Source organism: Mustela putorius, unplaced genomic scaffold, assembly GCF_011764305.1.
Source record: "Mustela putorius furo isolate JIRA1106 unplaced genomic scaffold, ASM1176430v1.1 tig00003901_pilon_pilon_pilon, whole genome shotgun sequence".
Lineage (NCBI taxonomy): Eukaryota > Metazoa > Chordata > Mammalia > Carnivora > Mustelidae > Mustela > Mustela putorius.
Genome location: NW_025422049.1, coordinates 14,598,660 through 14,611,793, shown reverse-complemented (window position 1 = coordinate 14,611,793; position 13,134 = coordinate 14,598,660). Strand labels below are relative to the sequence as shown.

Sequence of the window (13,134 nt, the reverse complement as noted above, 5' to 3'; positions counted from 1 at the left end):
AAGCAACTGGCACAGTGTAAACCTCCTAAAACATGGCACAAATTAATTCCTTCTTTCCCTTCTGCTGCCTAAAGATACTCATGATAATACTTCTGATTTATGATTCAAAGTTGGAGTTACCTTTGGCCAATTTCCTTTAGGCCCTGGGCCCATGAGCCTGAGCTAATTTTCAGGGTTACATTTGAAGCTGTCCCAGGTGTAGATTCTGGATTGAAATCTGGTTTTCATGCTAACTGAAACCCAGCAGTGAGCTGCTGCTCACTGGGGAACAGTTCTTGGCTCCAATAGGCCAAAGTCAAATATCCCCTCTGCCTATTCATGATTTTTTCCTCTACTACTTGAAACCAAGAAGCTAATGGATCTGATAATCTGTTTGATTCAGTTCTGAGAAGTGAATGGTCTATTTTATAAGCCCCACATCTAAAATCAGATTTTAATGGAATTTATTTTAAAGTAAAACCTATTATTGAATTCCTACAATGTGTTTAACTTTCTCTGGGAAACCAAGAAGTAAAAGACAGTCTTTGCCTTCAATTGTATAGAATGAATAACAGTATAGAGTTCTTGCCTCATAGTTTACAGATCAAATTCATGCATGATCCTTACTGACTCCTTATACTAGCCCTGTGAGATAGGAATGGTTATCCTCCCCAGGGGAGAAGATGAGGCTCAGATCCATAAGGTGATTGGTTCTCCTTTCCCTCTCATCCCTGGGACCTCTAAGATCCTCTGGAGGCTGAGTTGGGCTGGACCGATTTAAGTGTCTCATTACCAAACTGTTTTCCCAGCAAAAGGAAATGGAAATGTGATAAAGGGCCACTTGTCTCATCTCTTGGATGGAAGAGATGATGAAGACATGAAGCTTCCACAAAAATTTGCCTCACTTTTCCAGGTAATGACATCCCCGCTTTGGCAAAGGAAGAAGCATATATTATACCAAGTGACATTTGCAATTCATGTGCTTGTGATCTTCTGGGAAGTTGGTATTTGAAGGTGAGTGTCACCTCTTGTTCTGAACAGGCCCAAATGACAAATTTTTCTCTGCATCTAAGTCTCAGGAGAACAGGGTACTGCTTGGCTATATCAAGAAGCACTGATATTTCCTGTGCTACTTTCCAGTAACTCAGCAGTGACTAAAGGGAAGTGGCACTTAGAGTAAGCATTTGTCACGAAACAGCAAATGACTTAAATAATACTAACTGTAGACTGCCTCCCTGTCTCCCCTTCTACATTATAAACAAACAGGGAGGAGGAAGAAGAGATAGTATGATCTCCTGAAGAGAGAATCAACAATCCGATTCAGTTTATATTTATTTAGTTAATCAATGTGAGCACACTGGAAGCCTGCAGTGTGCCTCACACTACACTAGTCACTTTGGGAGGGTATGAAAGAATAGGTCCATGCGTTCATCATCTCATGCCTAAACCATTCCACCACCTTATGGTTGGTCATCCAGACCATTCTCTTCCCTCTTTGTGGTCTCCTGCAACTTATCACCACCCCCAACTTATCTCACGAAACACACATCTGATTCCATTTTACTCCTCCTTGATTAGTTTCTTGCGGCTCTTGTGATGAAATCAGCTTTCCTTTTTGAGGTCTCCTAGGTCTGGGTTTGTATTTACCTTTCCAAATTCTCACCCTCATCCACTATTCTTTAGCCTCATGAAATTTCTTTTGATTCTCCCAATGTGCCAAACTTTTTTGGCACCTCAACTGTTTTGATTACCTCCTGGAATGCTCTTCTCCAGCTGTCTTCATCTCTTATGCCTCAACAAAAAGTCACCTCCTCAGAGAAGCTCTCACTAGTCACCTTGTCTAAAGTAGTTCCTTCATACTCTTTTCTCCATTGTATTCTTTTCCTTCTTAATGCTTATCACAATTAGTAGTTACATATTTGTCTTACTGGATAATCATCTCTTTTGTCCAATTTGGTTTAAAGCTCAAGTTCAGAGATTGCATCTGTCCTGTTTTTATAACACCTGTACCTAGCCAAGTTCTTGGCATGCCTGGATGCCTGATATATAGTTGAAGAATGAATGAGTAAAGCTTCCATGGTTTTCTCTCCATCCCACCCTAAGTTCTACCCATACTAAGTGGTGCTCTCTAAGTTGCCTTTTTATGACTATGTTTTTATACATAGCTTCATCCCACACTCTCCTCCTAACAAATTCCTTCTCGGCTTCACCACCTTGCTCATAGTGTTACTTCTCTGTGACCTTTTCCCCCAACACCTTCATAAAGTTAGCCAATCTCCCTCTGAGTTCTCCACTGGTACTTGGATGACATTTCTCCAATGTCATCTAACTGTGTGCTTGTCTTTCTGCCGCTAGGGTAGGAGTACCTTGATTCCTGCCTTCTGAGGAGTCACACAGGATCTGGAACATGATGGGTGCTCGACAAACTAAAGTTTGACAAATACAAACTAGCTGAGGAGGGTTGGCTTGCTCACAGAATTAAGTATTAAATTGTGTGGCATTGATCTGATGCTTTGGAATTTCAGAAAGGGCTTGGTGAGGGCTGGAGATCTCAGAAAAGGTTTCATGGAGGAGGTAGTTCTTAAGCTAGTCTTTGGAAGATGAATTAAATATGAAAATGTGAGGGTATTCCAGGCACCATAGAGCATAAGAACAACAGTGGTTAGATTGACCGTGGCTTAGTGGGGGGTGGGGTATAGTTTTCAGGCTACAATAAGATAAAAGGATTAGAGGCGAGCTAAAATTCCAATGCAAGAGCTCATAACCTCAGTTTTCCCATCAGAAAAATGATCTTAAATACTGGCTGCCCATTTGCCACTTAAGAGGTTACCATGGGAAAAAAGGTTAGATGTCTTTTCAGATGGTGTCACGGGTGGTGCTGTGCTAGGCACTGTGCAGCAGGAAGATCTTCTCCATTTCTGTAAGGCAAGGCTGTGTGATAAACTGAAGACAAATGTATTCTAGTGCAAGATGAGAAGGAAGGGAACTAACTAAACTGGTGCCCTGTTATATGCCAGGCACTTTGCCAGGAGCTGGTGCAATAATTAGTAGAGTTTTAATACTTAATATGTGCCAGGCACTGTGCCAGGGCAGCACTATTACTACTACTGCTTCCTGTGCTAATCGTAGTAATAATGAAGTCGACAAGCAGTACCATTCATTGAACTTTCGCTATGTGCCAGATGTGTGGGCTATAGTAGTGAAGAGAGAAGACAGTAAAATCACGGTAATTTTAGACTTGAAGTAAGTATAATTGGATTATATAAGGTTAATTCAGTGTTTAGATTTACTTTTCATCTCTTGCATTTGAAATTGATCTGGTCTGTTGCATTTCCAGTGAACTGTGCTATGAGAAGCCTCATAGAATCCCTCCTAGAGAAAAATATCTCCTCGAGAGGTTTGCCTGAGAGTGTACTATGAGGGAATCAGTCCTTTGTTTTAAGGCACTACATCTCTAAAACTACCCCTGGAAGGAATTAAAAAATCATGTGACTAATAGCTGTTAACACCTTAAGATGGATTCCTTGAGGAGGAAATTTGCTGTGGCCTTGGGAGCTTGGGAATCTCTCTTATGTATCCATGCCCACCTTGACATTACTCATTGACAATGATGTAAAATGGATTCCCCGCACTCTCTGTTTACATGTAGGCTTATGTAGACATTGATGACTTGCTTAATGCCTTCCACTCTTCCATTCCCCACAGCTGGTGCCAGTTAACCCTTACTTACCTTCTACCAGGCTGAGAACAATGCTTTCTTCATATGCTCTTAGTCCTATTCTGCCATTATTCTGGGAACAAATAGGTAATGACAGAGTTTCTGGAATCTCTTGAGGATGTATTATTGAGAAGGTTTCTTCCCGTCACTCTTTACCTTTATACTTGGCAGATTGTACTCATTTGCCATTAACATAAGCCAAGAGATGAGGTTGGCTTTCCCATCATTATGCACTGGCCTTGAGGTGTTTTCTTAACTAAACAAAACAAAACCAGCCAGCACTTTATGCCATTTCTGCAAGTGAGCCTCACTCCCAATGTAGTCCACCACGTAAGGAACATTAGGAATGGTCTAACAGGCTGCCTCAGGGGGCTTATTGTGTTCTCTCTTTTCTGTGCTGCTAGCCAGAGGAGAGTGTCTAATGGGATCTGTGACATTTGTAGGCTTAAATGATGCGATTTAAAGAGCTAAATCAATGGGCTGGGCAGAAAGCCAGAGTGCAAATCCCAGCCCAGATAACTGCCCAGCCCTGGACCTTGTCTGTGAGGAGGAAAGCCTTGCTTTCCACCTAACTAAAAAAAATGTGCTTTTAGTGGGATGTGGTATCTGTGCATGGCTTGCACTCTGTGCCATGAGGATTGAGCTTGAATAGTGAAACCCTTGTGACCTCTCACCCTTATCCATGCTTACCTATCCACTTCTGCATCTTTTCAGAACCCTTTAAGTCAAGCAGATTTAATCTGATAAACTTGTACAATCTCAAGTGTAAATGGTGGATAATGAGCAGATTTAATGACTATGTATCAGGCATTGTGATAGAAGCTGATGAAAATGGCTGGGTGGCTTAAAGCTTCACCTCTTCTAGGAAAACAACTACATTTGAAGAAGAACCTTAAATGCCCAATCCAAAAAGTTACTAAAGTGAAATTTTATGTACAAAGGCACAGGAGTAGGCTGGTGAGAGCAAGACTGTGTGTGTGTGTGTGTGTGGGTGTGCATGTATGTGCATTTGGTGGGGTAATGGTTTTGAGAGCATTTTGGCTCCTTCCATAGTACCACTTTGAGAATTGTCTAATATTAATGTAGTGATACTGATCTTTCCCAGAAAGGACCAGATCTTGAACCTTCTTCAGGGGATCTCAGAGGTCATCTAGAATAATCCCCTGCCCAATGAAAAAGTCTCTTGACAATATCTTTGTTATTATTCAGTTAATGAAAATTTCCACCAATGGGGAACTCACTGCTTTCTTACCTCTGCAGTGAATGCTGACTTTCAGCAAATGCTTTTCTATGATGAGCTGAAATCACCTGCCTACAACTTCTATTCCATTGCCCTAGTTCTTTTCTCTAGAGCAACACTGAGCAAAACTCTTTCTTCTGCATGACAACCCTTTAAATGTTCGATTTCAGCTCTCATGTCTTTCTCAACTCTGAGTCTCCCCTTCTCTAGAATTATGATCATTCTAGTGGTATGATTCCAGTTATAAATTATTTATTCTTAAAGATTTTGTTTATTTATTTGACATAGAGAGAGAGCAAGAGCACAAGCAAGGGAGAAGCAGACTCCCTGCTGAGCAGAGATCCTGATGTGGGGCTCAATCGAGGACCCTGAGATCATGATCTGAGCCAAAGGCAGATGCTTAACCCACTGAGACACCCAGGTGCCCCTCTATATATGATTCAAAAGACAAATGCATAGAACAAAAATTATAAATCTATGTTAATGACCACATAGCCTATGAAGATGTAACTTGTGACAATAACAACACAGAGGGGGAAGAAGGGAGCTGCATAGGAACAGAGTTTTTATACTATGGCAACTAAGTAATTAATTGAAACTAGCTGGCTATACATTGAAGATTTTGATTTTTATTTTAATCCCCTGAATAACCACTAAAAAAATAATTAAAAACATTTAGAAAAGACCCCCTCTTGGTGTACCTAGCTGGCTCAGTCAGTAGAGCATGAGTCTCTTGATCTTGGGGTCATGAGTTCAAGTCCCATGTTGGGGGTAGAGTTTACTTAAAAAATATATAGAATAGGAAATGAGAAGTGAATCAGAATGATAAGTTACTAAAAAAACAAACACAAAAGAAGGCTGTAATGAAGAAATTGAGAAATGAGAAATACCTAAGACGTATAAAAAATAAATAGCAAAATGGCAGAAATAAGTCTAGTAACTAAAGTTTGAAGGATTTGGGTGAGGGCAATACTACATAATGTTATTCCATTTAGATATATTGGTGTTTGAGGGGTTTTTTGGGGGGGCGGGGGTACTGGAGGGGAATCAGGAAGTAAAGATCCAGTCAGCATGTGTAGCACAGCACTGAGATCTAGTGATACAGAGTTGGGAGTCATCAGCATATTGATCAAAGGTTCTCAAATCTGACTGCACATTAGAATCGCCTGAGGACCTTTTAAAAAATATCCGTGATTGGGTCATAATACCCCCCACCACACACTGCTGGTTAAGAATAGTACTCCAGGTGAATATAATACACAGCCAAGTTTAAGTACCATCATTATAAGGTTACTGGAGCTGTTGGTCATGGATATGATCCTCAGTGAGAATGCAAAGAGATCAGGGAAACTGGAGAAGAAATTTCTCTTCAGAACAGAGGAAGGTCTAGATCTTCACTGTCCATTATAGTAGCTGCTAGCCACATGTAGCTATGCAAATTTAAATGAATTAAAATGGGATGAAATAAAAAATTCAGTTCTGCATTATACCACATTTCAATACTTAATAACCACAGGTGACCCATGACTACCATAGTGAACAGCATAAACAGAACATTTTCATCATTATCAGAAGTCTGACTGGACAGTGCTAGATGACCTAGATGTCTCTTCTACCTCAACAATGTCTATGATACAGAGGACTTTTTCAAATGCAGAGTAGAAATATATAGTATCTGTGCTGAAGTGTGGGTACTTTCATTTCCATAATGCATTTGCATGGCTATGGACGTGTGGTGTTTTTATTTCTGTAAGGTCCTCAAGTTTTTATTCCTTTCTCTTTGATGTCCAGGGGAGTTATGTAGAACTGTTGGCAGCTGGATTAAATCTATGCTTTTCATTTCATCAGAGGGAAGGCATGAACAGAAAGTATATATTTGCCTCCCTCAAGTCACTCATCTGAATCGGGAAGTTTAAAATCAGTTGCTCAGCACTCATTATCACTTTGTCTGCATGATGTTCCTCAAAGTAGTCAAGGGAAAGGCAGAACGGGATGATACTGATTACTGTAAATAATAGGCAGTGTAATTGGTTAAAAGTCTTGTTTTGATTGTTAGTCTTGGGACTGGCTTTCATCCCAGATTCCACAGGCCATGAGAAATGAGTGTCTCTTTTCTGTTACCCAAGCACATTGGAATCTAAAGTGACAGTGTTCACATAGGAGCTTATTGGCCAAATGATCTTAAAAGGGGCAGAAGGACTTCTTTAAAAGTTTATTTATCACTTTCAGCAGGAATTGCCATCTTCCAGTGATTCACCAAAATGACCAACACAAAGGGAAAGAGAAGAAGTATCTGTTACATGTTCTCTAGGCTTTTTAAAAAACATGGAGTTCTTCCTTTGGTCACATATATGCAAATCCACAAGAAAGGTGATATTGTGGACATTAAGGGAATGGGCACTGTTCAAAATGGAATGCCCCATAAATATTATCACAGCAAAACTGGAAGAGTCTACAGTATTACCCAGCATGCCATTGACATTGCTAAGCAAACAAGGTGAGATTCTTGCCAAGAGAATTAATGTATGTATTGAGCAAATTAAGCACTCAAAGGGCTGAGATAACTTTCTGAAGCATGTGAAGGAAAATGATCATAAAAAGAAGGAAGTCAAACAAAATTACTTGGGTTCAACTGAAGCACCAGCCTGCTCCACCTAGAGAAGCAAACTTCTTGAGAACCAATGGAAAGGAGCCTGAGCTTCTGGAACTCATTCTCTATGAATTCATGCCATGATAAGTATAAAAAAAGAAAAATAAAAGACCTCAAGATAGTAATAAATAAAGAAATAAATGTTTATTTATGCTAATGTTTAGGAATATAAGTTAGGGGTACACAGGAAGAAGCAAAAAGATCAGTGCCTTGAGCATAGCTGGTATTAACTAAAATTAAAATTAATTAAAAGATCAATACTGGCTGGAGTTTTGGGGAGGTGGTTAGGAAAAGTATGTGGAAGAGGTAAACCTGAGCTGGATCTGAAAAGGCTGTGTGGGATTTAGATAGGCAGATGTGGGAGTTGGGAAACCACCTCTCTTCTATGTGGGAAGGGGATGGAAGTCAAAGGTTCAAATTAGCACTGTCTTGGGTATTGCAGTGTTTGAAGAGAGGGAAGCATGTAGGGGTAGCTAAGCTGGGTCCATTAGTTGGGAGATACTGAGCATTTGGTTGAGAAAATAGTTCTTGATCTTATAGGCATTGGGGAATCACTCTAGGTTCTTAAACAGGACATGATCAAGAAAGCTGTATAAGATGACTCCTATGGCTGTGCCAGTGGTAAATCAGAGTAGGAGAGAATAGGATTTTTTCCATAAGATAATGGAATCCTATCTCCAATGCTGGCTGTCAGAATGGAGAAGGGAAGACTAAGAGTTATTTCAAAGAAAGAGAAAAGCAGGGCTTGGTAATGGATATAATATAGGGGATGAGGTATAGAGAGAACCTCAAGATGATATTCAAGTTCAAGGCTGAGTGACTATAGGACTGGTAGTGCCACTATCCACATGATTGAGAAAGGCTCTTTGCTAGGCTGGTTACTGGGGCCCTGATACTTTCAGAGGAAACTGAATTTATGTCAGACTCCATTTCTTCATAACCTCCATTTTACTTCAAAGATGCTTATTTTGCCTTCTTCTTGGTCTTCATCTGGCAGTGGCTCTTAGCATTTTAACTTTGTTTCTCTGGCCCAGAGAGTTCTGCCAAGTAATAATCATAAATGCTTAGATGCACTCAAGAAGTTCTGCTGAGTATTCTCTTCTAATGCAATCTCCTTCAGTGTGACTGTTTTGTAACCTTCTCATTTTGCATATTGGGATCTTTAAAACCAGGTCACCCTTGTTACTGAGAGAGTTTTACTTTTGTGAAAGGACACATTTTCTGCAAAGTTGGATAGATCTCCACCTCCTTTCCTGACCCAAAATTTAAGATTAGAACTTGAATTGTTACAATAGTACAGTTTCAAAACAAGAGTTAAAAATTTCTCAGGGGACTTCCCTGTAAATAATGGTACATACCAATATATGTGAAATGGTGCAGTTTAAAGTATAGTGCCCAGAGAATTAGGAGACCTGGATTCTAGTCTCAGCTCTTCTGCTAGTTGAAGTATGAACTTGAACAAGTCACATTTATCTCTTCTTTATTTATGTTTCTTTTCCAGTGAAATGAGAAAGATAAAAAAAGATGACTGCTAAGGTCAATGCCAGCCCTAAAATCATCTATGTTGCACAGCTTTAGCAACATTTATGATACTTAGAGACCACTGTGTTAGGTACAGCACGAATATGTTCACTCCATAAAGATAGGAAAATAGGATGATTCAGGCTAAAAGACATGAAATTTGAGACTCAGTTACTGGTTTATATTGTTTTTATAGATGAAATAAACTAAATAATTCAGATTGAATAACCATTCCCTTTGGCTCTGGGGTCAATCCAACAGTATATGCTAGTTCTCCTAAAGTAGAATAGAATAAGACCCAAAGGTATGTTGCTCTGATTTTCTGAGGTCTGTGCCTATAGCTTTTTGAGTGCTGACTCCCAGAAATAGCAGTCATACTTCTCCAAGCCATCTTAAAGAGTCCTAGTAATTTTATCATAGGGGAAACAGCCCAAGATCTTTCCTCTAATAGAGACTCCAAGGAGGGTTTTACTCCACTATGCCCCTTCCAAAAATTATGGCTGTGTTATCCACAACTTAACATTACAGCTTCTGAAATCTGGATAGCAGATCACCTGGAGGTCAGAATGTTCTCTGTGGACACTATAAAATATTGCTATAAATGTATTCCAATTTCTTTAAGTATTTGCATCTACTACCTCAATATGCACTGAGCACCATGTAAACAGAGGGGCATACTAATACATACAAAAGCTCTGTTCAGCAAATTTTTCAGTTCTTAACTCAATTCAACCCTGTCCACCCAGCTACCTGTTCTATCTATACCTTGCTCTCTGGATTAAATGCTGATGTAAATTGTATTCTTGGCTTCAAACTTCAGCTCTTTTAAGACTTTTTTTGCCATTAGAACTGCCTCAGGTTTCAACTGCCTTGTCTTGTATCTCCTGTGTTTCCCCCCTACTATTTTCCTTTGCGAGCAAGTGGCTCTTACAAGTGAGATTGAGACAGTATGTTTCATACTGTCATATGACTACAGGGTATTTTTATTAGCAGTTTAAAGTGAAGACACAGATATGTGACCACAAATAAATAATAGCAAGTCATTGGTGACACCTGGTGTGGTTGTCCTAGGTGTTCTTCTGCTACATGTTCATTGTTTTGCTGTCTGCTTCAGTCACTAAAGGATTTAAGAGGAATCTGGACTGAAAACCTGAAATGGAGAAAATTCTCCCCATGAACTAAAATTATGTTTGCAAATTAAGAAATGACTTCCACAGATTGATTTTGGTGGTGGAATACTTTGATTCAACCTGAAGAGCACCAGTGATTTGTGGACCTGTAATCTGATGAATACCAATTGATCAGAACATTTGGAGTGTTATTTATATAATTAGTCATCCTGTACTACTACTTAATAGTAAGCAGTTCTGTAAGTTATGTTTACAGCTTACTGTATGATATGGGAATTTTATTAACTCTCAAATTTTCTCAAATACTAGCATCTTACGATACTAGTATTTATTAAAAATATTCCTCTTGGGTCTTGTCTCTCCCAGAAGACCTATGTCTCAAGTCAGGAGGCTTTTGAGCTTGCTCTTTAGTTTAATGGTCCCTAATATTTATCAAGGGCTTTATGATTACAATGTTCTTTTATATATACCATCTCATCAAGTTATTTTACATATCTTTGTCTACCTCACTGAGTTGCTATCATTTACTTTTGTTTGTTTGTTTTGAAAGATTTTGTTTGTCAGAGAGAGATAAAGAACACAAACAAGGGTAGGGGCAGGCAGAGGGAGATGCAGACTCCCCACTAAGAAAGGAACCCAATGTGGGACTCGATCCCAGAATTCTGAGATCATGACCTGAGCTGAAGGCAGATGCTTAACCATCTGAGCTACCCAGGCACCCTATCATTTACTTTTTAAAATGCAGTTGACCCTTGAACAATGCAGGCGTTATGGGTACTGACCATCTGTGCAGTCAAAAATCCATGTGTAACTTTTGACTCCCCCACATCTTAACTACTAATAGCCTACTGTTGACCAGTAGCCTTACCAGTAACATAAACAATTAACACATATTTTGCATGTGTTCTCACAGTAAATTAAGTTTAAGAAAATGCTATGGAACACTACATCAAAACTAATGTTGTACTGTACAGTAAAATAAAAAAGGAAATGCTATGAAAATCATAAAGAAGAGAGAATCTATTTATATTACTGTACTATATTGAAAAAAATCCATATATATGTGGACCTGTACAGTTTAAGCCCATGTTGTTCAAGAGTCTACTGTACATGAATATTTTCAGCATCACAGAAATTAAGAGTTTGCTATACCATCCAGGGACTAGTAGGTGGCAGAGTTAGAATTATAAGTCTGTAATACCCAAGTCTAATATGTTCTAGGCTTTCCCATCTGGTCCATTCAATGTAAAATGGAAAAGTGAGGAATACCCTATGAAACACAGCAATCTAAACAAAAACCTTTGTGTTATTTGACCTCTGCAGTGATCCCAGGACTGCGCGTTGTATTTGAAGATAGTTACCATGTTTCTGCTGAGATACAAAGAAGATTCTGCCCTTACATCCTTTAGCAAGTTGAACTATGCTTATAAATCATTTTAAGTGACAGAAACTTTCCTCACATATCAGGACTAAACTATATGCCCTCCCCATCAATTCAGACATTGAAGCCCTAATGTCCAGTGTGATTGTATTTAGATTAAGGAAGTAATTAAGATTAAATGAAGTCATGAGGGTAGGGCTCTGATAGGATTAGTGCCCTTATAAGAAGAGGCAACAGGGAACTCAGTCACTCTTTCCACCATGTGGGGACAGAATACCTGCAGCCAAGAGAGCTCTTGCCAGGAACCAAATCAGCTACCACCTTAATTTTGGACTTCCCAGCTTCCAGAACTTTGAGAAATAAATTTCTGTTGTTTAAGCCACCGAGTCTGTTGTTATTTGTTATGGCAGCCTGAGCAGACTAAGACATCTGCTGTAGGCTTCTTCTTACCTTGGAAAAATTAAAAAGTTTAAGGAAGGTATCACTGGTTGTATCTGGGTGGGTAAATCAGTCAAGCATTTGACTCTTGGCTTCAGCTCAGGTCTTGATCTCAGGGTTGTGGGATCAAGCCCTGCATCTCGCTCTATGTTCAGCATGGAGTCAGCTTAAGAATCTCTCACCCTCTGTGAATCATGGCACACTACATCAAGAACTAATGATTTAATGTATGGTGACTAACATACCATAATAAAATTTAAAAAATTAACAACAACAAAGAAAAGAATCTCTTTCTCTCTCCTTCTGCCCTTCCTCCCCATGTTCTCTCTCTCAAATAAATCAATCTTTTTAAAAAAAGGTATCAACAACATTCTAACAGTTGTGTGTATATATGGGATAGATTGATTATACCTATTTTGTTTTGAGGGGATACATTTAAATGAACAGAATCCACTGATAGTAGGCATTGAGAAGTTGCCCTGGATTTGGAGTTAGAAGGAACTGATGGAGCTTTGTTAATGACTTTTTTTTTCACTAGGGGAGGGAGTCAGTAGTATTCTACCCCTTGAATCTCAGTGTAGCACACCAGGAATTTATGTTGCCTGCTCAGTGGATTGGCCTACAGCTTTGTATAGGAATTGATAATTTATGATTTGAGGGGCTTGATCTGGCTCTTAACACTCTTCTTACTCTAAGGTATTAAAAATGTTACATACATTATACATATTTATCATATTATTATACATCATCCATTTGTAATTTTGGTTTATACTTTGAGCAAAACTATTATTTTGAACTTAAGTCAAAATGACAGTTTCATCACAAACCCAGTTTTATATAGCAACTTCTCCTTCCTCATTTTTCTCTGGTTGCTCATTATTGTATTCCTTTACTTACATGAACTGTTGAACATTCCTAGATTTTTTTGGTACTTTGACATGGATGCTGTTGGAAGGGTATTTTATACCTTTGACATTTATGGATGGTCTTGTTGTCTTTTTCTTCTTTCAATTTTTTTCCCAATGTAAGAATGGTCTTGAGAGGATGGGCAAGACAAAATGGTCAGCAGCTTTCCCT

The 13,134-nt window shown here is 39.0% G+C and overlaps 1 protein-coding gene and 1 pseudogene across 1 annotated transcript in view; one reads left to right on the top strand and one right to left on the bottom strand.

Moving 5' to 3' along the window:
• The window catches only part of TRPC5 (transient receptor potential cation channel subfamily C member 5), a 254,409-nt gene that overhangs the window by 133,929 nt on the left and 107,346 nt on the right, over positions 1–13,134 (bottom strand). The gene's annotated exons all lie outside the window — the stretch shown is intronic.
• On the top strand, positions 7,199–7,671 carry LOC101673351 (annotated as a pseudogene).